We start from the raw sequence: 24382 nt of genomic DNA, 5'->3' as shown, positions 1-24382 counted from the left end.
GAGGCCTAGCCGCCTGTCTCCTCGTTGGTTGCCTGTCGTTTGGTTCCTCTCGTTCCCCTCTGAAGCCTCAAGACCCGGTCACTGCGTTGGCCGGAACTCTCCAGGCCTGAGAGGTAGGCTTCTCCTGGTTCTTCTCTAGGTGCCCTGCAGTGTTGTGATTCCCCATGGACCTCTGGGTAGACACTAGCCAGTGTCTGGTTCCCCAGTACTGATGAAATCCTTGGATCTGCTTCGTACCACACTCGGATGCATGTCGGTTCCCCAATCTCCTGTTCGTATCCTGCAGTGAATATATATCGCTTCGGGACAGTGCAGGTCACTTCTACCACAACAATCTATTGAGAATCCATACTTTTCCTCCCTCAGACTCTCTTTACTGGTCTGAGTTCCGACAACTTTCTATTCCAAATAATTTTTCTATATATTTTTCTTTTTTATTGATCGTTTAATATTCAAAATTCAGAAAAATTCACATGGCTCTCTTTATATTATGCTGTCAAAACAGTATAACCCCACCACCCTTCGATGCGGAATGACATTCAAACATCGTTACCTTCGTCCCTGGACAGCTGCTCCCCGGCCCGGACAGTCAGCACCGACACATCCACTCTCCCAGTAGTCCTAGGTGTATGGCAACAAATCACAGTCCGCCTTAAACACACATCTTCCACACTCTCCGCCAGCCTTCACCAAGCCAACGGAGTCCCCCACAAGCCAATCATCAATTGCACATGTTCACACCCTACACAAAGACTAATTTGGCCAATAGCGACCAAACTTATTGAGCTTATCAATGTACAGAGAATCATGCTTCCCAACACTTTCACCAATCACGACACACCCCCAGCTCCTAGAACCGGGCATTTAATGGGCGGAGAACAAAAATCCATGAACCAGCTCATGTCCATTCACTTCGTTCCCAGTCCATTTTATAGACATATACCACCCCGTCCTGATGTGTCGAGATCACTCCCAGCTTGCCAGGTACCCTAAGAAAAAATATATAGAAAGAAAAGAAACAGAAAACAAAACATACAAAGAAAAACCATGCCAAACCAATAAATGAAAAAATAAACTAAACTTGTGAGTTTTTTTTCTTTTTTTTTTCTTTTTTTTTTTTTTAACTCATTTTTAACCTATTACCTAGAGGCTTATGCACCCCCGTATTAACTAAGAAACAAAAAAGGGAAAATCAAATGAATAAACAAAATTAACGCTCCCGGCCTAAGTCAGGAATTGCTCGTAACACACTAGAAAAGAGAATTTCTACAGAAAATAAAAGTAAACACCTATTCCTATTACTCATAACTGTTAATATCCGTCTATCAATACCATAAAAAACTAGAAACAACTATGGGTCTTTTTAATTTCTTAATCATGCAGTCCACCCTTTGACCAATCTGAATATTGACCAAGCATGGATAATTTACTGACCACTAGCTTCCGCAGTGTCACATCATCACACTGTCTAATATTGAATACCTAATATTAACTGTTTAACATAATTTGATTTTCTTGTTAGTCTGATTAGTTCATGCATTTGTCAGTTAATCATACATCCATTTTTAGTAACTTCCATTCCTAATCTAATCACCTAACCCCTCTATTTATTTTTTATTCTATTTTTATTCTAATCTAATCAGGAGCATAATTTATTATTCAATCTATTCCATCTTTACCCTAATCAGTTGCATATCTTTTTATTCTGCCGGTGGCCTCTGCAGACATGACCTTTGAAGATGACCTTTCAGTCCACAGATCCAGCAAACCTGTCTGTGTCCCCTGGGTTGTGGGACCCGGTGGGCCGCCCGCCTGTGATCGGATGGCCCTGGGGTCATCGGGCCCAGAGCATGTCCTCGCTGTCCATCATCGCCTGTTCTGAGGAGAAAGCCACGTACCTATTTGGTTCAGTCACAGGTCTTTGAGCCTGTTGTTGGGAGGGGCCCGCTACCAGTTCTTGTACAACCGCTCCCTGTTGTCTACAGGACGACGCCTCTTCCCCCATCTCAGCGCTGGCGGCTTGACTTCCCATTGCTGGGCCCGCCTCTCATCTTGGCTTTGGTGCTGCGGGGGTCCTGGACAGGGGGAGCTTGCGGGCTGTGGGCATTGTTCTTGATACTGACCCTGGTTTGGCCCACGCCCACTTCCTCTGTACACCCATCGAGGGCCTCCTGTCGTGTATAGATAGTCCCACTCACATTCCCGAGAAATGTGTCCGAGATTCCCGCACCTCCAACACACAATTGACTGTGCTCTGGATCTCTTCGCACTCCCTCTCTTGTTTCCACCTTGTCCCCGTAACTGCCAGGGTGTCCCTCTTGGGGTTTGTTGTTGTTCCGGCGCAGGACCCCCTTGTGGCCCCAACTGGGCCCGTCTCTGGCCATCTGGTTCTCCGTTGGAACCTGTCTCCCCTCCGGGCTGTGTGGACTGGATTAGGCCTTGGAGGTATTCCACTACCTGTCTAGCCTCGGTTAGCTGTTGTCCTAGAGGGAGGCACGTCTTCCACTCTTCCTCCACCCTGGCCCTTGTTGACTGGCTCCTAGTCATCGGGCCACATCTCTCAGTTTGGTACTGATGGTGGGGGTGGAGGAAATCTGGGCACGGGACACAGGTGGGCTGTAGAAACTGTTCATGTATTATCCCATACCTGTTGTCGGTCTCTATTCTCGCCGCACGGCCAGCATCAACTCCCTGGGACTGCTGTAACAACATCGCTCTCCTCAGTCGCTTTCGTTGTCCCTTGGTTAACTGGCAGTCTCCCGCAACGGACACTTCAGCGTGGATCGGCTCGGGTAATACAGTTGTCTCTGGGTCGCTCGCTGCAACGACTCCCTGTGGCGGAGTTAAAGACATTATTTCCAGTCCCTCCGTCACACTGGACTCCGGAGGGGAGTCTATCACATTCAAGTCAATCAGGTTAACGTCACTGTTCAATTCGGTCAATGTAATGTCTGCAGAAGTTATCGGCATTCCCCCACCACTGGCCGGACTGTTGGCCATTTTTATATTGCTTCTATTTATTACACTATGGTTTAACTGACCTAGACTCTTTGTCCAGTTTTGGTTACCTTATTTTTCTTCTAATTGCTCCTATCAAAGCTAGTGAATCCGCTCTATATTACTCATTCACACGTACCTCTCATACACTCACATTCCACCGTTTAGAAAGCAAGTTTCTCTGTATTCAAACTATTTTTACCAAACTTGAGTTAATTTCACTCACACTGGTATATTGGTGCAAACAGGAATTGATAACTCGCTGTGTGATACTATACCCTCGACTTTCAACAGTCCATTTGATTTCCCTGTCTGGAGTTCGAAATTGTCAGCGCTGGCCGTCCGTCCTGGAGCAGCTGTGAAGAGAGAAGAAAAAGCATACACTTAATTATCAGTGACATTTCCCGTTCACAATCCATCATTTATCTTTAAGCATGGAATGTCGGGCATCTCCTATACTAAAATCACTTGAGAGCATTTGTGCAATTTTCGTTTTGAATTATCAATGACACAGCCTTAATCGTTTTTCAGTTGTCTCCATTGGAAAACTGGATCTCTCAATCCCGTTTGTCATGTTCCTTCTTCACACAACTCCGGGGAACCCAATATTGCATCAGCCTTTTCCCTTCTGTTGGTCAATCAGAAATTTGTTATTTACAGCCTATCATTTCTAAACATCTGTGCTGGACATGGTAATTTAGGTGAATAAACTCACTTTAACTCTAATAATTCAGGTGAATAAAAGCACTTTAACTCTTATTTCTTTTTGCAAATGGCTATGTGTATATTTACTCCTAATCTTTCCTTCTGTGTAACTTTATTTATTTCTATCCGTGAAAGCCTAAAAATGTATTCCGCTCATATTACATTTTACATACCAGTAACACACATATTTCACACACAATTTTTCACACAATCACTACATTCCCCCATAACACCTAACCACTTAGGTGTTAAACCCACTTCTCACGAGAATAGAAATCAATTTTCAGTGCCTTATGTCACTGAAGTCCCGCGCATTCGGAACAGTGTCATATACAACCCGTTTAATAATCCACAGGCGCCGACACTACCCCCACATTGAAATCCCTGCCGACCAATGACATCTCACTGGTCAACCCGACCTGTGGCCCACGGCGTCACCCCCAGTTTGCAACCTGGAACGCGAAACCCCGGGCCTCCTACTTAAGGATATCCAAAGTCCATATCACCCTCAACCACTGCTGCCCACACACAGCACCTCCGACACCAATCAACCACCGTAACCACCGTCACCCAAATACCCACACACAATATAACCCAATGCGCGTAGTGTGGCAGCGAGCTCTCGACGAGCGCACGCATAGCGCATCCCCGCCAACGCGCGGCGGCAGGCAACGAGCCCACCCCCGCCAGCCAATACCACCACCAGCACTAGAAATACCCTAACAATAACAACAAAACTGAATATTGAACAACAACAAGGCCTCAAACAAGTCCCAAACTCAACCAACTGCCTTTGAATCCTACAGTAAACAGCAATAAACAATAAATCTAGCACTACACCGTGTTTGAAACCTATAAAGAAAACAACAAACAATATATAGGCCCAAACTAGGAGAGAAAGAGAGAGCGTTTTTGGGGGGGCCAAGGGGGGAAGAAAAAATGGAAGAGAGGCGGTGTGGGAACGAGATTCCTCGTTCATATAACACCACATCACAATATAGCCTGTGCCCATAACCATGTGGGGAGTGAGGGGGAGGGAGTTAGCGAGAGGGAGAGAGAGAGAGAGAGAGAGAGAGAGAGGGGGGGGGTAAGAGAGAGAGAGAGAGAGGGGGGGAGGTGAGAGGGAGAGGGAGAGGGAGGGAGGAGAGAGAGAGAGAGAGAGAGAGAGAGGGGGGGGGGTGAGAGAGAGAGAGGAGGGGGTGAGAGAGGGAGGGAGGGAGAGAGAGCGAGAGAAAGAGAGAGAGGGGGGGGGTGAGAGAGGGAAGGAGGGAGAGGGAGCAAGAGAGAGAGAGAGGGGGGGGGGGTGAGAGAGAGAGAGAGGGGGGGGGGGTGAGAGGGAGAGAGAGAGGGAGGGAGGAAAGGGAGAGAGAGGGAAGGAAAGAGAGAGGGGGGGGGTAAGAGAGAGAGAGAGAGAGGGGGGGGGGGGGGGTGAGAGAAGGAAAGAGAGAGAGGGAGCGAGGAAAGAGAGAGAGAGAGAGAGAAAGGGGGGGAAGAGGGAATGGACGAGGGGGAGGGGGGGGCAAGGCCCCACAATCCACCACCAGATTAAAGCACAACAATCCAATCCAACCTTATTAGTACACTAACCTCTAAATGAAAACGTTCTGTGTGCAGAACCCAAAAATAGTTCCAAAAGGAAACTCACCATGTCCTCTGCTGCCCCCCTACCGTATTCCTAAATAAACTCCACCTTCCCCTCAACAATGGACGCCCGGCGCCCCCTACCAAGATGGCCGCCTCATCGCGAGACATCCCGAGAGTCCCGTCATGCTATGACGTCAGCACAGTTAGCTTAGCATATTAGCTTCGTTAGCTTCAACCCAGCGCGCGCAGGTTGCCAGTCCGCGCACCCTTATGACGTCACAACCGGCGACCGATTTAGCCGTTAGCGCGGCTAGGTAGCATTAGCTTAGCTTCTCCCATGATACCATAAAAACGTTCCCCAACGACCCATCGTCCCGTTTCGCCGCGCGGGCCGACACCTCGCAATGTTACCACAACACCACATTCCCCACAACAGAACCCTAATCCCCTCAAAACGCCAGTGTAGTGATTTAAACAAAAATATAAAAACATAACAACCCATAGGCCCCCACAAAACACTAGCTTGACCCCGCCGCCCTCACCACCGGTGTGCTCAGAACGACTTCCGGGTCCTAGTTACATACCATCCCGATCACCTAAAACATTAAACAACTACTTTATCCGCGTCGAATATGAAAATTCGTAATCCCAAGACACTATCGATCGACTTTATACATTCGAACCTACGCCTATTTGTCACCAGCATCCTCCGGTCGCCCCCCGGCTAACACAGTAGCCAACCGTCGCCGCGTTCCACCGGCCCTCGAAAAACCGGCGTTATCATTACATATCCCCACGGCTAACCGGTGACTTAAATTACATAATAATACAACAATAACCTCATACGTATCATCAATCACACCTAACCATAGCCATTCTCCAAACATTCAATCATACTGCCACTCCTAACCACAAATAAAAACACAAACCACCATTCAGACTTACATACTATTGTCCCTCGAACGTCGCGCGGCAGTTCTCACATTCCGTTTCACTTTATTAAATAACTTCCGCGTGACTATTAAAAACGAGACCAAGTGTAATCGTACACCTTACTATACCGAATGTTTAAGTTCATAACAGCTTTGTAATCGAATCGCCACTAAGTACTAATTCAGTCTCTCAACCTAAATGTTTAAGCACCACCGTTCGCCCCTTATCACAGCGCACGTAATCAATTAATATGCCGGCGTGTTTAATGTATCAAACAGGATCTCCTTAGGCAGCTCGGGTTTCTGTAATTCGCAAACTCACCTTGAACGAACAACCCTTCCGCCGTCTTGATCCGCTCGAATATGTCCTAAAAACGAACATATTTCTCCATTTAATTCAGCCGATAATCTCCGCAGATACCAGGTGCCGTCGTAATGCCGGTCAACACGCTCAGCCAGAAAACTATGTTATTGCAGCCTCGCAAACACTAGCCAGCCCCGCTTATATTAATCCTTCCCGTGTTATTCCTGTAATCGCACAACAAGATTCCTGATTTACACCGGTCGCCCTTCGTTTCTACTAAACCCGATTACATAATCCAAACAGCGTTTGAGCCACGTATCCACGTCTCGGCGAAACATCTTGCCCGTGCCGATTTGAGTACGCGGCACACACGACTAGACGTCCCACTTCCCCCGCGCATACACACGGCTCCCCCACTGTTCAGACACGCAAAAATTACCAACATTATAGCGCCCGTCTCCTGAGAAATGTATTAGGGTTTTCATAACCCAGGACACGCTTCCGCCGAAAGCCAAATCAGATTTACCGAGCCTCGTGATCATTTAAGCCTTTCATCTGTCTCAACCCGACGCCACGACCAACCCCATAAATCAGATAGTTGCGCTCCCCCCAACGCCTACATATTAATACAATACGAGGTTTCCAACTTCTTCACATAATACTATATGAGGCTTTAACTTTACATCATATACTCCTATACGAGGCATTAACTTTTCCCACCCCTTGTTCGAACTGAGCTGCCAATTCTCCGTCATCTCTCACCTTTCTCAGGATCGAAGCCCACGCAACTGCGGCCTCCGTCGTCCGCTGATGAGGTCGATGGTTGAAGAAAAAAAAATGTCTCGTTCCTACGGCAGCTGCTTGTTCACGGGTCAAAGCACCAAAATGTAGTATATTCCCAAGCTAAACGGTTCTGCTCTGTACCAGAACCCGGCGCTGATCTGCTCTGCGTTGTGATTCAAAAACTTTAAAGCCCTGGGATATACTTGGTACAAAGACTGGAGGGTCTTTGTTATCAAATCAGCGGTGCAGGCAGGAGAAATCAGGAAGGAAGAGGGTAGTTATTTCAAAGTTATACAAAAAATGATCTGTTTCAATTAAAAGTAAAGAATGCTATAGCTGTGATCAAAGACACTATGCCGTCTTGATCACAACCAGACTAATATTACAGTAGAGTTGATAAGTCGTTGATGAGCTTTGTTCTCTGGCTGAATGAACAAATCAGTCTATTTTCCCTCCAAAAGTTCTTTGTCCTTTGTTCCTCCTCTGCTTCCGCCGCCGTGTGTAGATGGGTGTGGTTCCTCCTGGTGAGTTGGGTTCAGAGTTCCCCTCCCCATCACAACCTCCCATTATATCCCAAGGCCCAGCGTCTCGGTGTGATGACATCATCAAATTCTTTCCTCCAATGCCAGGCCTGCTAAGCTTGGATTTGAAAATAGGGGTTTGGCTTAATAGGCCAACCCCCCCTTACTTTGTTTAAGCCCAGAGAACAACCATCAATTACAACCTAATATTTGCATTTATTCATTTCATAATTTCTATATTTGAATTACCATTAATTACATGAACCCAGAGATATCATACTTAAAACACATTTCTTATCATTAAGCCTATTTTCACCTTAAGTGAAAACTAATCTCATTCTGTAGTGGATTTAAGTTTATACTCTAGCGTTCATTAATAACACGCTTTTATACAGTTTCATTAATCATATGATTTTACACAGTTTAGTATGACTTCAGAATTATTACCACAATGTAAACAGGCCTAATTGTATTTCATATCAAACTAATCTAAGTGTGTTATCAAACATTTGCAGTTATTTCACATTGTGTTGAGTGATTGTCTCTGAGCTAGTATAATCACATAGTAAACCTCCTATCTCTTTAAACACACATTTAAGTTATTTAACTATAATTCCTACTTTTCATAGTACTCAAACCAGTTGGCTACACCCGTGTTGTCCCTAGGCCGCAGGCCAGCAGATACCAACTGCATGTGATTTGATCATCTCATTGCGTTAGCTGTTTACCCACCCCCTCTTGTAAACAGTTGCTCTATTGTCTTGAAGGAAACCTGTCTACAGCAGCTGTCCCCACATGTCGTGTCACAGGGCCAGTTTAACAGATAACACAGGATATATGACTCTTGATCTATTGTCTGCAGCTGTTGCCAACACTTTGTATGCAAATTCACCTTTGATTGTGAGCACAAGGTCTCTGTCAACACACACACTCTATGAGCTAAGTCACCCTAGTCAAATCAGGTTTAAACTATATTTGATTGCCAATTGTTCCACTTTGACTGTTTCTATAAGACTATTACACATTAGTTTGATTTGAACTATGATCTATGTTCAAAATATACCACAAAAGCTATATGAACCCCCAAATTCTGAAGATGCCCCAGTACTTTACTACATTTGATTGGCTGATTTAAGCCCTTACAATTCCAACTAGTAAATTTGACCACTCCTCCAATCTGCTGTGAGGTTTTAGGTTGAGTCATAGACTGGTGTTGAGTGTACAATGAGTAACATCGAAAAGTATGTCCTAATAGTATTTTTAATGTACAGTGGCCAAGTCATAGAAAAAACAACAACAGTATAAACATCGCACAAAAATAACTGTAAATGTAAACAAACCCTTCCCTCCCCCCTCCCCCTCCCTCCCTCCCATGCTGATGCGTATCCTCAAATTGGACGCACGCATAACCCACTATTACTACTCTTAACACCCCCTAAGAGAAATGAGAAAGGGAGATAAACACCACCCCTTCCGTGGTTAAGTGACAAATGTTAATATTGTGAGATATCGTAGTCCCAAAATGAAATAGTCTGTATATGCTCATATGGACATGAATTATGAACTTGCCGTTCAGCTGATGGTTACAGTCTGGGGAACCGCTTTTCTCAGTTTAGTGTTTATGAAAGTCGAGGCGGCGGCCGGGTCTTCAAACGTGTGCGTTGAACCACTCGGCAGAGTGATTTTCAGAACCGCAGGAAACATCAGCCCAAACTTGATACCAGGACAGGCATGGAGTTCATGTTTCACTCCTCCAAACGCAGCCCTCTTCTTGGAAACAGCGACGGTGTAATGAGGGAAAATAGAGAGCCTTTTGCCTTGGAAGAGTAGAGGGGTATCACGGGAGGTCGCGCTGGCCCGACGTAGGATTTTGTTTCAGAGATGAAAGAAGTGGACCCTGATGATGATGATGAGGCGTCCCTCCCTCTTTGGGTTTAGCCCGCAAAGTGCGATGGGCTCTGTCGAGTAGGGGCTCATCATCCAGGCCCAGTAGGTTCTTGAGTAAGCGGCCGATGAATTCCGTTGGGCGCGGACCCTCCGAGCCCTCAGGTATCCACACAAGTCGAAGGTTGTTCCTCCTCGATCTCCCATCTAGGTCCTCACATTTGTCTGTTAATAATTTCACCTGTGACGTGAGCTCCTTAACAGTGGAGTCAAGCGAGGAGAGCTGGTCACTGTGATCGCTCGTCGCACGTTCCAACTCGCAGATGGTTTGCCTGTGTTCATTTATTTTCAGCAGCAATGGTTCGGTAATATTCACCAGCTCCGTGCGCACTGATGAGTCAATTGTGCCACAAATATCTTCCTTCAGCGAGTTCAGCATTGATTGTAAGGCCCCTAGATCAGAGGCGCTGCCGCTGTCCATGTTAGCAGCTGGCGCGTGTGGTGGGGGTGGCCCGGGTGGCTGATCAAAGATTGTTTGTTGTCCTGCACGCTTCGTTCTTAATTTGGGTTTAACAGGACCCATGGACTTAAAGTTTAGAAGATTTAAAGTGTAGAAAAGTCTGCCTGACTGGTAAATGAACATACGTTGTCCAGTGTCCAAAGTCCCAAAAGAAAAAACATTGTTAAAGGACTATTTATAATTGAAGTTTGTCACACAACGGTGGAGCGGCGAAAAGCATGTCTTACATGCTCGGCGTCCTCCCTTTTTGAGCAGTGTTGACCAGTTTATAAAAATGATTTAAAATGTTTATTAGCAACGCCGAGCTTTCAAACCCTGCCGTGTGTGTGTGTCTGTGTGAAACTCTAATGGAACGCAGGGTACCTTTGAAATTTATATCTGATATATTTTGGACCCACCGCTAGCTTTTAAGCAGTGCTTGGTGGTGCAAATTAACCTGGCTACTACGGAGGAATAAGTTACTGTGTATTCGAGCCCCTGGCTTGCATCGCAGTCACGAAAGGGGCTACAACCAAGCTAGCTTGGTTACGTTAGTTAGCAACCAAGCTAGCCTGATAACATTAGTTAGCATCCAAGCTAGCCTGATGATAACGTTAGTTAGCAACCAAGCTAGCCTATGCATTGCAGGCATACCTGGTCAATGTGGTCCTCCTGGACAGATAGATTTGTTGTTAAATCAGAATATCCACAGTGGTGTGCTGTGCTGGTCCCCAGTAAAGGTCCCGCCGGCGAAAAATAAGTTGGTGCTCAATGAATGAATCCGAGAGAGGAATCCGAATTTCCCCTCTAACTAGTGCTATATCCTTCATTGCATCGTTATTCGTTAATAAAGTTTTCAATCAATCAATCAAACAATGCTCGCATAACATTACATAATGTTAGCTAGCAAGCCAGCTAGTCGACAATATCTCCTTCTTCCATGATTGCAACGCTATGTACAGTACTAGAGAATTCGAAAGTGCCCGCGAGGCAATGACGTTTGGTCACGTTTAGCTTTTAACCCTTTATCTGCCAGGGATTATTCTGATCTTAATCCCCTCTCTGCCACCACTATAAATCTATGGAGATGTTCCCCTTTTTTGCAGGGCTATAACTTTTTAAATTGTATTGCTAAATTGACATTACTATGGCCCATTCAACGTCAAGTATCTATCGTTTTTTAGGATGTAGCAACGTTCTACTTTTTCATTCACATATTCATACTAAAATACGGTCTAAAGTATAAATATGTTTTTATCGTTTTCTGCAGCATTCTGCAGAAAGCGAGTTATAGCTATAAATACATATATTACATCATCAAATGTAGTTTGATACCGATTGACGTCATATTAAAACTTTCAATTGTACAAGGTCCTAAACGTCCTGCCTCATCATCTGCTGGTGACCGGAGGGGGGGGGTTATAAGTCCGTGGCTGACGTTAAATAATTTATTTAGTATGGGCGATATATATATCAGAGCAGATTATACGTTTAATAACAATCAAACACGCTGAAACTTACCGCATCTTCCTCTGACCGTTGGGTGGTCAGCGTCGAGCAGAAAGTTCTCGATTATGGGATGTTGATATATGTGATCCATTTCCAGGTTGTATAATAGTATATACGTCCAAATCATGTTGTTTATCGAGTTATTGGCAACTGATCGCTGTCCAGTGTGTCGAGCTAGAGTCCCGCTAACGATAGCGAGTGCCCGGACCGAATATGGATGAGCACCACTTCCGGCGCCTCACTTCCTGTTTGGGCGATCCGCCAGATGGCGCTCTTGAACCGTTGGAGAGTTGAGAGGAGATCAACAGGAGATCTCAAGACTCCGTGGGTAAAATATGATTGCCATCACAGATTTTTTAAATATTGATCTCAAAGACGCCTTACGGCGTCATTGGCAGATTACGCATGGCGGAGAATGACGTGGAAACTCGTCCTTGGCGAATAAAGGGTTAATGTGATTTGATTGGCCAGAAGCTAAATTAGAATATATTCCCCTACCTAGAACCAAGCTGGGCCGTGTTAAGGCTTAGGCGCTAAGCCCAACCCAGCTCGAATCGTATTGGCTAATAATTAAGCAATAGGACGAATAAAATAAAAATAAATAAAATAAAATAAAAACTGCCTAGCGTCCAAAAGCCTCCAAATGTAAATCAAAATAATGGTACCAGGCTGGCAGACTGTCAGTCAGTCAGACTATGGGCTGCCTCAGTCAGTGACAGTGTTAGAGAGAGTGGGCGCAGTTTCGCTTGTTCGGTTAATTTCTCCAGGAGGGAGAAAATTATTATAACACAGAGATGAAAAATAATGATTTTTCTATTATTGTAAACTATAAAAAATATTTAAAAAAATGTATCTTATATTTTAAATTTTACATTTTTGTACTGTTTATATTTTTGGGGAAGCTTGGCTTCCCTTGGCCTCCATGAATATTCGCCACTGGCTCTTGGGTTGAGTCAGGTAGTCAGTGATCTAGACCAGTGGTACTCAGACTTGGCCAACTCAGGAGCCACAGAGAGAAAGACACACAGAGGCAGAGGGGGAAAGAGAGATAACTTCAGTTTTACTGCACAAAAGTATATAAATGGTTGGTATGAAATAAACATTGTACTTACCCAACTCAGTAGGATTTGTGAAAGTCCTGCAACACAATACTTTTGTAATCGGGCTCTGTACTACCTCCTGTTTGACTTGTTTCAGTTATTTTGCCTCCTTCAGAATAGTCGGTAGGCCTCGTTACTGGACGTCAGGTGTCTTTGAATGTCCTGTAGCCAACTCTTCTTCATACTTACATTTTTATCATTTCCTTTTGCCATTTTAGCTTCACAATAGCTTTCCATTGACACAAAGTGTGAGCGCAGGTGCATAGAGCGCAACCCAAGATCAATTGGTACTAAATTAGAGACTACTTAAGAGCCTCAACATCATCAACGAGCTGCGAGTGGAGTACCACTGATCTAGACACTGTGGGTGTGTATACCTGCATCTCTCTCAGCCTATCCATCAGCAGGGGAGGCTGCATGGTGTTAAAAGCACTGGAAAGGTCAACAGTGTTATCTTGTTCCCAGCCCTCTCCAGGTGGGAGGAGGCCCTGCAAAGCACAGAGATAATGGTGTCTTCCACTCCCACATGCACCTGGTGATCAAACTGCAGCAGGTCCAGGGAGTCTCTCACAGTTTCTATTTTCGGTTACAACCCTGGCTCAGGGGCACTCAACCTATGTGCAAACCAACACCAAAACCCTGTGCTCTAACTCAAAGTGCTACTAACTCAAGGAACTATTAAGGTAAATGTAACTAAGGTACTAGTGCAAACCCAACGGACAAGGACTGAAGAACCTAACAGCTCTTTCTCCAAGCACAGACACTGCATGTGTGTTACTAGGTCTGCCTTTAAAGCTCCCAGCAGGTAACCAATCAGCACTAATTGGCTAATTGGCAGGCCTCACCTGCATGCCCGGTGACACAGGAGTGATCAGGCCTCTAGTACATAACACCTCCCCCACCAAACTGGTTGCCCAAGAGGCAACCACTACACAACAACCCATAAACAAAACAAAAAACAACTGTGACCCCTTAGTTGTCAGGGCCACTACCACAACAGCGATAACGGGTATCACAAACACCGGTACTATGATCGTGAGAGGGCGTCTGCTAGAACGTTGTCCCTCCCACGATGTGGCGAATATCCAAGTTATACGCCTGGAGGAACAAACTCCATCGCATCAAACGATGGTTCGAGTTCACCATGCTGTGAAGAAAAACCAAAGGGTTATGGTCTGTATACACAACAAGGGGTAAACTGGAGGATCCAACGTAAACATCAAAATGGTTCAAGGCAAGAACCGGGTCGGCCCCTGTCGAACACGACCACTGATTCCGATCTGTCAAAATTATACTGCAAACCAAAATCAACCTGAGAACTGCGCTTAACAGAACAGAACACAGCACAACAAAAACCATAGATCACTGATACCACCACTGCACCCATATCCATCCCACCTGGCACTTACGTTACGTTTTTTTTTTTTTTTTTTTTTTTTTTAAGTACTCTGATCTATTTAAACTTGTATTGCTGCCTATATTTACCTAATGTTTTTTTATCTCTGTTTTGGTACTCTTGTTTTTTTTTTTTTTTTTTTTTTAGTGCTGCTAATAGTTTTTAATATGCTCCCCCTGTACAGCACTTTGTGCCCCTGTGGCTGTTAAAGCGCTTTATAAATAAAGTTGGATTGGATTGGATTGGACTGGCAGTTCAGGATACTGCAAACCGTGAACATCCAGAGTAGGATGTACCGCCTCAGGTACAGCCCCAGTGTACCGGGAACATGGCAGTACGACAGTCACAATAACGTCTGGAACACCATCTAAAATGGCGTCACCCAAAATAACATTGTCCTGATCAAAAACAAAATGGCTGCCACTCCACAGACCAGGTCGCGAAGGCGGCTCCTGCTCCACAGGACACAGGTAACTAGGTTGACCATCACACCTAGTGCATGGCAGAGAATCAGTGTGGACATGTGGATCAATGTCAGAATCATCAACTGACATATTGGGACCATCCCTGCCCACAAGTGAAACATTAGGGACAATAGAGCTACTGTGGGAAGGCTGGCAGCCTAAGTCAGGCTTAGTAGCCTCTCCAACTAGAACGGTGTCACATGAAACAACAGCACCTCTCATAGCATCCTTCCCACACTCATCCTCCAATTCGTTCGTGGCCTCAGCCACCGTACAGGCTGGGAAGACCTTGAGACATTGCGCTGCCATATCATCTCCTGTCACATGCTTCTCCGGCACACATGTAAACTCTGGTTTCACCACCGGGCCTAACACAAAGCCACAATCAAGAGAATCATTATGCAGAGGTACATCCACCGTGTGCTTTCCAAAATTCTCAACAGGTACACATTTTAATTCAACAAAGAATGTGTCACTAAGTGTAATGTCCCAAGTCGAAGTATCAACAACATCACTTTTGTCCTTTGACATTTCTCGTGCCACAGCACACACAGGAAACACTCCTGGATGTTTCTGTGCCAGCTCATTAGAGACCTCAGAAATGGGAGTTACAACCGGAGTAGCCAGCACTTTGTCACCAGCCAAATCATTCCCTAGAATGAAGGACACCCCCTTTATGGGAATGTGAGAACATACCCCCACAACAACATTGCCTGATACTAAGGGAGAATTGAGCGTGACCTCATGCAAAGGTGCATCCACAAATCCACCCCCAAAGCCCCGAACAACGACACCGGAATGCAAAGAAGAGTTTTCTGAAAACGGCAAAACCCCCTCCAGAATGAGGGACTGAAAAGCAACGGTATCTCTCAAAATTGTATAGCCTGTTTGGACTCTAGTGCATTAGTCAGGGAAACAAATCCATTCATCATAAACCTTGAGGAACCCTCGAGCTCTTTGTCCACACGTTTGATACTTCCCCCATCCCCATCTAACGTTGGCATAGGCGTTCTGCATATGGTTTCTACCAGAGCCACGGTTCTGACATTTTTCTGCTCAAGCACCGGGCACCCAGCAACGATATGACCAGGTTCTTTACAGTAGAAACAGATAATCCCTTCTGGGAATGCACCAGCAGAACCACCCCGCCTAGGAGGTGAAGTTAACTGACCAGCAGACACAGGTTTTGGGAAACGGCCCCCCTGAACAGGACGCCTATCCCCGGACTCAACACGGTAGTCCTCCAAAAACACGGACTTGTGTGTCAACACGAACTCATCAGCGAAGACAGCGGCGTCGCCTATCTTCGATACCTTACGCTCATTTAGATGTGTGGAAACGGTATCAGGAACACATCTTTTAAATTCCTCTAGGAGAATCAACTGCCTAAGCTGCTCTCTTGACTCTGCCTTCTGAGAAGTGCACCACCTGTCAAACAGGTTCTCCTTCTCCCTTTCAAATTCAACATAAGACTGCCCCTCCGACCTGCGATAACCTCTAAAACGCTGACGATAGGCCTCGGGGACCAACTCATAAGCCCTCAAAATGGAAGCTTTAACCAGCTCATAATCAGCGCTTTGTTCAAGGGACAGAGCAGTGAAGGCTTCTTGTGCCCTACCAACTAAAACACATTGCAGCAGCAGTGTCCAGGCGGTATCAGGCCACTTCAATGTGGTTGCCACCCGTTCAAAAAGGGGAAAATATCTTTCCACGTCTTTCTCAAAAAATGGTGGCACCATCCTAATATTCCTGCCTACATCAAACCCGGAACGTGACTCTGGCTGCAGAGCACCCGCCTGTAAGGCAGCATGCTTAAACTCAAGCTCCTTCTGCGCACGCTCGTGCACCAGCAACATTTGTCTCTCCTCCAGCAACATTTGTCTCTCCTTAAGCTCCCGCTCCTCTTTCCTCTCTTTAAGCTCACGCTCCTCTCTCCTCTCTCTCTCCTTAAGCTCACGCTCCTCTCTCCTCTCCTCACGCTCTCGCTCTAGCTGCCTTTCCTTAAACTCCAACTCCCTTATCCTCCAGTCACCCTCCACACCAGGTAATAGCGGAGATGCGCCAGACGAAGGAGGCTCCTCCACCCTCTCCTCAAGCACCTGCTCCCTAACGAGTAACCACCTTAACGCACTCAAGGCAGACGGCTTCAAACGTTTCTCCCCTGCAGAAAGCTCTACCCTGTAGTGTACAGCAAGTTCTAGCAGTTGTTCTTTGGAAAACTTGTCTAACAATTCATGAGACGGGCGATCAACAAAGTCCCTGATGGAAGCCATTGTCACTGAACCAGCCACCCCAAGCTACACACCCTACCTCACAGACACGAAGAACCACTAACGAACCACAAAGACCCCCCCAACGAACCACTGAAGAACCACGAAGAACCACTGAAGAACCATGAAGAACCACTGAAGAACCACTGAAGAATGCTAAATGCCAATAATAACAACCAGAAGGGAACGCGGTGGAAATGTGAGCTCTACGGAGCGCACCTTTCTAGGTTGCAAAAAAAAAAAAAAAAAAAAAAAAAAAAAAACACACCCACCCTAAATAGACGTGTCATACACGCAGGGTGTTAGGTGCTACCAGGTATGCTCACCAAACACTCAAACAAACAAAATAAACCCAACAAACAAATCCAAACAGGTGCGCCTTCTAACCTGATATGACTACATATGCTTCTACGTCTAAACTGCAGTCAAAACCGGCCCACCACATGTCTACCCTAAGAAACACTAAATCAAGCCCTACCACACTACCTGTGTTTTCTGGCCGCACTAATCTACCTACCCTTAAACTAATGCCCTGTAGACCTAACTTTCTTCAACCACACCTGCTACCAGTCAAAGATCATATACCAATCATTTCATTGACCGCCCCAGGAGTACGTGGTGCACAGGACGCTAACCAACAACCAGAAAATAATGTCCCTATCTACATGTGGTGCCCACTAAACTATATATTTTAACAGCATAAGTAGTCACATCAAATTACAAACAAATACGGCATACTCACCTGTTTGATGAAATGGCTCAGCCCCCACGTTACACCATATGTAACGAACACCACCCAAACCATAATACCATGACACCCCGTGTAACACAAAAAAAAAAAACACCAAACAAAGTTCTAGGGGTAAAAGATCCCGGACGAGCGCCCAACTGTTACGACCCTGGCTCAGGGGCACGCAACCTATGTGCAAACCTACACCAAAACCCTGTGCTCTAACTCAAAGTGCTACTAACTCAAGGAACTATTAAGGTAAATGTAACTAAGGTACTAGTGCAAACCCAACGGACAAGGACTGAAGAACCTAACAGCTCTTTCTCCAAGCACAGACACTGCATGTGTGTTACTAGGTCTGCCTTTAAAGCTCCCAGCAGGTAACCAATCAGCACTAATTGGCTAATTGGCAGGCCTCACCTGCATGCCCGGTGACACAGGAGTGATCAGGCCTCTAGTACATAACAGCTGTGTATGAGGACTTGTTGTTTCCTATTAGCAAGATCCACTTCCACATTAATTTATAAATTAGAAGTATAGTTTGGAGACAAGACTTCTGGGCTTTTTGTACAGACTGACGAGTGGCCCCATTGACTTTACATTGCGGTCTGCCCAGGGCTGCAGGTATCCTTTGTGTTGACAAAGGAAACATGACTAGGGTTACTTGCCCTTTAAGACTCTGATTTGTACTCTACATGGAAAGTGAATGCTGAAAATGCCCTGATCGCTCTGTGAAATTTAGAAATAGCTTTCGACAGACTCTGGCTTCTGCTGGCCTACTGTCAATCAACGCTCACCCTATGTGATGCACCACTAGTCCTTTTGACAGGCCGATGGGGGGGGGTTTAGTGTCCACAGCAACACAAGCAGTTTGTAGCCAAACTGCCTCACGCAGCGGCTGCAGTTGATGACATAATGGTCAGTGAGTTCAGTAAATTATTTGTGAGAGAACTCAGACGTTCTACTGTATAGATGTAGGGCCAGACTTGCTCACACAAAATGTAAGGCTACACTAGCTTGTTATTACATTGTGACCGTGATTTGCCAGCCACAAATCCATTGGAGCATGCACATCTACTCTAGTGATCAGGTGCAGGACAAACAACAGATTAAAAAGAATAGAATCTGCACATTAAACTGGCTCCCACTGTATTCATAGCGATCAACGGTTCAATCAAAGGATCTTGATTTGCCAGTGCAGTGCAGATTCTATAATTTTTTTACTTGATCAAATCAAACATCATAATATTATTATTATTATTATTATTATTATTATTATTATTATTATTATTATTATTATTATTATTATTATTATTATTATTATTATTATTATTATTATTATTATTATTATTATTTTTTTTTTGTGAGGCCCCCCTTCCCGCGAGGCCCTTTTTCATCACAGACCTAAAATCTAGTTTTGCTTACATGCTTATATATTTCACATTAGACACGTTTGTAGAATAGTGTTCCGGGCTCTGCGGCTCTGCAGATATACTATTGGTTTCATTCAATTACTTTTGTGCAAAGCATCGTTGGAGGACTAACACTAGGGGGAGCCGAGCTGGTTGGCGTCGGTCTGGTAGTCGGTAGAGAGATGTGAAGAAGACCGGATCCACGAGTGGAGGGGGTACAGCCAGGTACAGGGTCTATTCAGCGCTACCCACAGGAGCGAGTGGATGTCTTTTGAAAAGCAGCATCGGAGCAGAAGAAATAACACTGTGTGCCGTAAGCTTGTTATCAATATACCAAGTATGATTAGGTTATGCCAAGACGAAGAGGACGTTTGGCAGATGGACTGAAGATGAAAGTTGTTGCGTGTTAATACGTTCAGTCAGGCTATATAGCTATGTCGGCTAGTAGCTTAGCTAAAGGCAGCAGCTAACTAGGATTAGCTAGCTAGCATTAGCTAACGCTAGCTAACTAGCATTAGCTACGTTATCGAGTGCTAACGTGTGCAGATAAACTAGGAACAGACTCCCAAGTAAAAAGTTCATCCCAACGGGGGGACAATATCATGGATGGGACTTTTTCATCTCCATGGTAGGAAAATGCGTCGACGTCGTCTCCTCCCTCTTGGACCTCAACTTTGCCATTGATTCTGCGTTAGGGTGAGTTTTTCATGCAATCTATTCTGTTTCCGCCATGGTCTCTCTGTCTCTCTCTCTCTCTCTCTCTCTCTCTCTCTCTCTCTCTCTCTCTCTCTCTCTCTCTCTCTCTCTCTCTCTCTCGCTCTCTCTCTCTCTCTCTCTCTCTCTCTCTCTCTCTCTCTCTCTCTCTCTCTCTCTCTCCCTCTCTCTCTCTGGCCTTGCTCTGGTGGAGGGTGTGCCACTGTGTGTGTGCCATCATGTTAACGTTAGCCTCAGTTAAACCTTGCGACGCCTCGTTAGATGAAGCTGTGTTCTAAGCTGTGTTGTGTTCTGAGCTGTGTTCTGAGCTTATAGTGCTTTTACTAACTATATTATATTTCTCTCTCCTCTGGTCAGGGGCATTGCCGGGTCTGTGCAGCGATAACACTGTATATTGACTGTAGAACGGGAGCTCTCTCTCTCTCTCTCTCTCTCTCTCTCTGTCTCTCTCTCTCTCTCTCTCTGGCCTTGCTCTGGTGGAAGGTGTGCCACTGTGTGTGTGCCATCATGTTAACGTTAGCCTCAGTTAAACCTTGCGACGCCTCGTTAGATGAAGCTGTGTTCTGAGGTGTCCTGTGTTCTGAGCTGTGTTCTGAGCTGTGTGCTGAGCTGTGTTCTGTGCTGTGTTCTGCATGTGTTCTGTGTTCTGAACTGTGTTCTGAGATGTGTTCTGAGCTGTGTTCTGTGTTCTGAGCTGTGTTCTGAGCTGTGTTGGGAATATTTCAATCCCAAGACACTTAAAGTGCTCTACCATGAGTATGTTTGCTGGGAGGATGGTTGCCTTCGCAGTCTCATTGAGTAGAAGGAAGGCTGATTTTGGCCAGTTAATCTTAAATCCAGATAGACTGCCAAAATCATCTATTACTTGGAGAAGATGAGGTAGAGAGACGGCAGGGTTCTGCATAAATAGGAGTACATCATCTGCGTATAAACTGATATGGTGATGTGTGCCCTTAATTGACACAGGGGATATAATCTGGAATTGTCTTATGTACTGAGCTAGATGTTCGAGTGATAAAGCAAAGAGTCCGGGACTAAGAGGACAACCCTGTCTAGAAGAGCGCGAGACAGGGAAGAGTGGTGAGCAGAGTTTCCCTGTTAAGATCATGGCCGAAGGCCCTGTGTAGAGAACTTTGATCATGTGAATGAACCCCTCACCTAACCCCATCCTTCTAAGGACTGCCCACAAATATGACCACTCCAATCTATCAAAGGCCTTCATCGCGTCTAAGCACATGACAGCCGTAGGGGTTGCGACATCCTTGCTGGTATCAATCACGTGCAGTAACCGTCTGATATTATCCGTGACCAGTCAGCCTCTTATAAAGCCAGTCTGATCGGGGTTAACTAGAGATGTCATATGCTTTTGGAGTCAGATGGCTAGCACCTTAGCATATAGCTTGAGATTGGCTCCGAGGAGACTTAAGGGTCTATAGCTGCCACATTCGGTGGGATCCTTATCTTTCTTGAGTAGGACAGATATAAGTGGCATATTGACATCCCTGGAAAAATTGCCCTCTTCGACTGAGTGTAAAATCATTGATAGTAATAAGGGACCGAGTACATCCCAGAACGCAGTATAGAGTTCCGGTGGAATGCCGTCCCAACCAGGAGCCTTGCCCCGCTGTATGTCAGCAATTGCCTCCCTGAGCTCATCCAGTGTGATAGGTTCAGCTAACCGTTTAGCGTCATCCTCTGAGATTCGTGGTAAGTTAATTTGACTAAGATAGTCCTCCAGCTTGGTATGATCATAGACCACTTCTGACTCGTACAGGTTGGAATAAAACCAGCGAAATGTATCGTTGATTTTGTTGTGGTTGGTGGTTATGTCCCCCTGTTGGTTCTTAATGGCAGGGATATCTGCAAATTGTTCACTGGCCCGTATCTTCATAGCCAGTAGGTGACTAGGTCTAGAGCTATGAAAGTAGTAGTGTTGTCTTGTTCTGTGCATTTGAAACTCAAACTAAAATAGAGTTAATCTCCTTTTTCACCACCCTAATTTGGAGCTCCAGTCGGCTAGAATAGCTGTGCTGCATAGAAGACATCATTGTTTTATGAAGCTCTTCCAATTCCACTAACTTGGAGAGACGACCCTTGCGGAGATTGGAAGCAAATAACGTGGTGTTTGTGAGGTTTGGTCCGCTCCCCGCCACACGCTCCGTTCCTTTAAGGTACTTTGTTGATTAATTGCATTCCCCGCCACACGCTCCGTTCCTGTAAGGTGCCGTGTTGATTGGTGCTTTCCCTGCCACACGCTTCTGGAGCAAGTATCAATTTCATCCTGCAGCTGTCACAGCTTGTAATCAGCGCCCTGTGGCTTTATATACTCTGATCCCCCTACTATCGATGTTGGATCGTTCTGAATTACTCCTGCATTTGCATGCCTTCCCCGTCGCTGTTTCCTGTCTTTTGCTCTCCAGGACTTTCGTGGAGAATCCCTGTGGAGAACCTGGTTCCCCGTTCGGAGCTGCGCCTCGTTATCTGCCAGCTTTACGCGTTGCGCTCTGGTGAGTTTTTGGAAACAGTTCTTTTTGGATCATCAGTTTTTTGTGTGTTTGTGAAACACCGAAGAGATCCCGTTTTTGTTTGTACTGTTCTCACCTATTTTTGTGTTGGATTTACACTTTGGATTACCGTATTGTTTTTTCTCTGGACTCTGCTAAACTTGTGTGTGGTACACCGAAGATCAAGTCACTTGGATATATACTGGATCAGTCACCTCTCTGCTTCTGTTGTGCGCTGGGCTAACTCTGATTTATCTCTCTCTCCGTTTCCACCGGGAGTGAAAGCTGGGAGGATCTGCAGAGCCGCTTCAGACGTCACAAGCCAATTCCTCACCACCACCTACTGGGAGTATCTGCAGAGCCGCAACAATCTTCACATGCCAGATTCCCCGTTTGTTCGGTTGCTCAACTTCATTCCATCTTGTAACTCTGAAAATAAATACGCCCTTGCTTTGGCTAACTCTGAACAACTCTCTCTGTGCCGTTGCGTTTGAGGTCGGTTACAAACCCTAACATTACGATCCAACCATGACGACCTCAGCCGACACAGAGAGGGTCAGAACAGCGTTGGCAGTCCAGATAGAGTTAACCAACGACCACAGCCTACAGCTAGATGCGGCTGCGGCTGCTGTACAGGAGCTCCGAGAGCAGGTCCTGCCTATTCAGGGGTCCCTTGGCTCTCTGGCTAGCCAGCAGTCTAATATTCTCCTCCACTTACAAGCGCTGAGTGAAACCGTTAACACCTTGCTTGTAACCCCACTTCCTTCAGGAGCCTCGGCCGGAGCATCACCCGCAGCCCTGGCAGGCCCCGCGCCTCCCGATCCCGCACCTCGGGAGCCCCGTCTCTCCGAACCACGGTTGTTCGATGGTAACTTCGAGGATTGTGCCACATTCATCATGCAATGTGAGTTGGTTTTTCGTCATCAACCCAGTCGATTCACTTCAAGGGGAGCCCTAGTGGCTTACATGACTAACTTGCTCTCAGGCCGGGCAGCCCAGTGGGTCACTGCCTCCTGGGCAATGAGGGCAGATTTCTGTTTTTCCTACCCAGACTTCGTGGCTGAGCTCCGCAGGGTTTTCCACCACCCAGCCCGTGGCCAGGACCCTGGAGCCTGGTTGGGTACCTTCCGGCAGGGCAGTGGCAGGGTCACCGACTACGTGCTAGAGTTCAGACTGGCGGCAACGGAGAGCGGTTGGAACGATCAAGCACTTCGTCTCACCTTCATGAGGGGGCTCAATGACGCAGTCAGGGACCAGCTCGCGACCCGTGAGGAACCTGAGTCCCTCGAGGACCTGTTCAGCCTCGCCATTCGCATCGACGGACGCCTCCAGGAGAGAAGATGTGAGAGAACCCGACAGGGACCTCCAGAGGTACTCCGGACCCCCCGTACACGTGACGGTACTGCGGGTCGCCCTGCTCCCAACACGACTGGTGGCTCTTTCCCCTCCCGTTCGGTGCTCGGGGAGGAACCCATGCAGCTGGGACGTTCTCATCTTAGCCAAGCTGAACGGGAGGCGAGGTTCAGGTCCGGCCTTTGCCTCTACTGCGGTCGGGATGGACACCGTATCGTCAACTGCCCTACCCGGCCAAAAGACCAGGCTCGCCGGGACCCCGGGAGATCCTGGTGAGCCGTTTTTCTCGTTCCCAGAACCGTGCACCACCTAGCCGTCTGATGAGCGTCACCCTGGCCTGGGCGGACCAACGGGCCACGGTGGAGGCACTCATTGACTCGGGGGCTGACGAGAGTTTCCTAGACTTCGAGTTTGCTACCCGGGCCAACATTCCACTTGAGGACCTAGTGAGGCCATTGGAGGTATTCGCATTGGACCAACACCGCCTGGCTGACATCACTCAACGCACCTGCCCTGTCCTGCTCACCATTGCTGGTAACCACGTTGAGAGACTCCAGTTTTTTATCACCAGATCCCCTCTTGTCCCAGTAGTCCTGGGCCGGCCCTGGCTCGCGCTGCACGAGCCCCACATCGCCTGGTCCTCCGGTACCATCAAGGGGTGGAGCTCCTCCTGTCATGCCCAGTGTCTTCAGGCGGCGTCCTGTCCCTCGCCCCGGAGATC

The sequence above is a fragment of the Notolepis coatsorum genome, assembly GCF_963971535.1.
Source record: "Notolepis coatsorum genome assembly, chromosome: 7".
In the NCBI taxonomy this organism is placed as follows: domain Eukaryota; kingdom Metazoa; phylum Chordata; class Actinopteri; order Aulopiformes; family Paralepididae; genus Notolepis; species Notolepis coatsorum.
Note: the sequence above shows the minus strand (reverse complement) of the source record.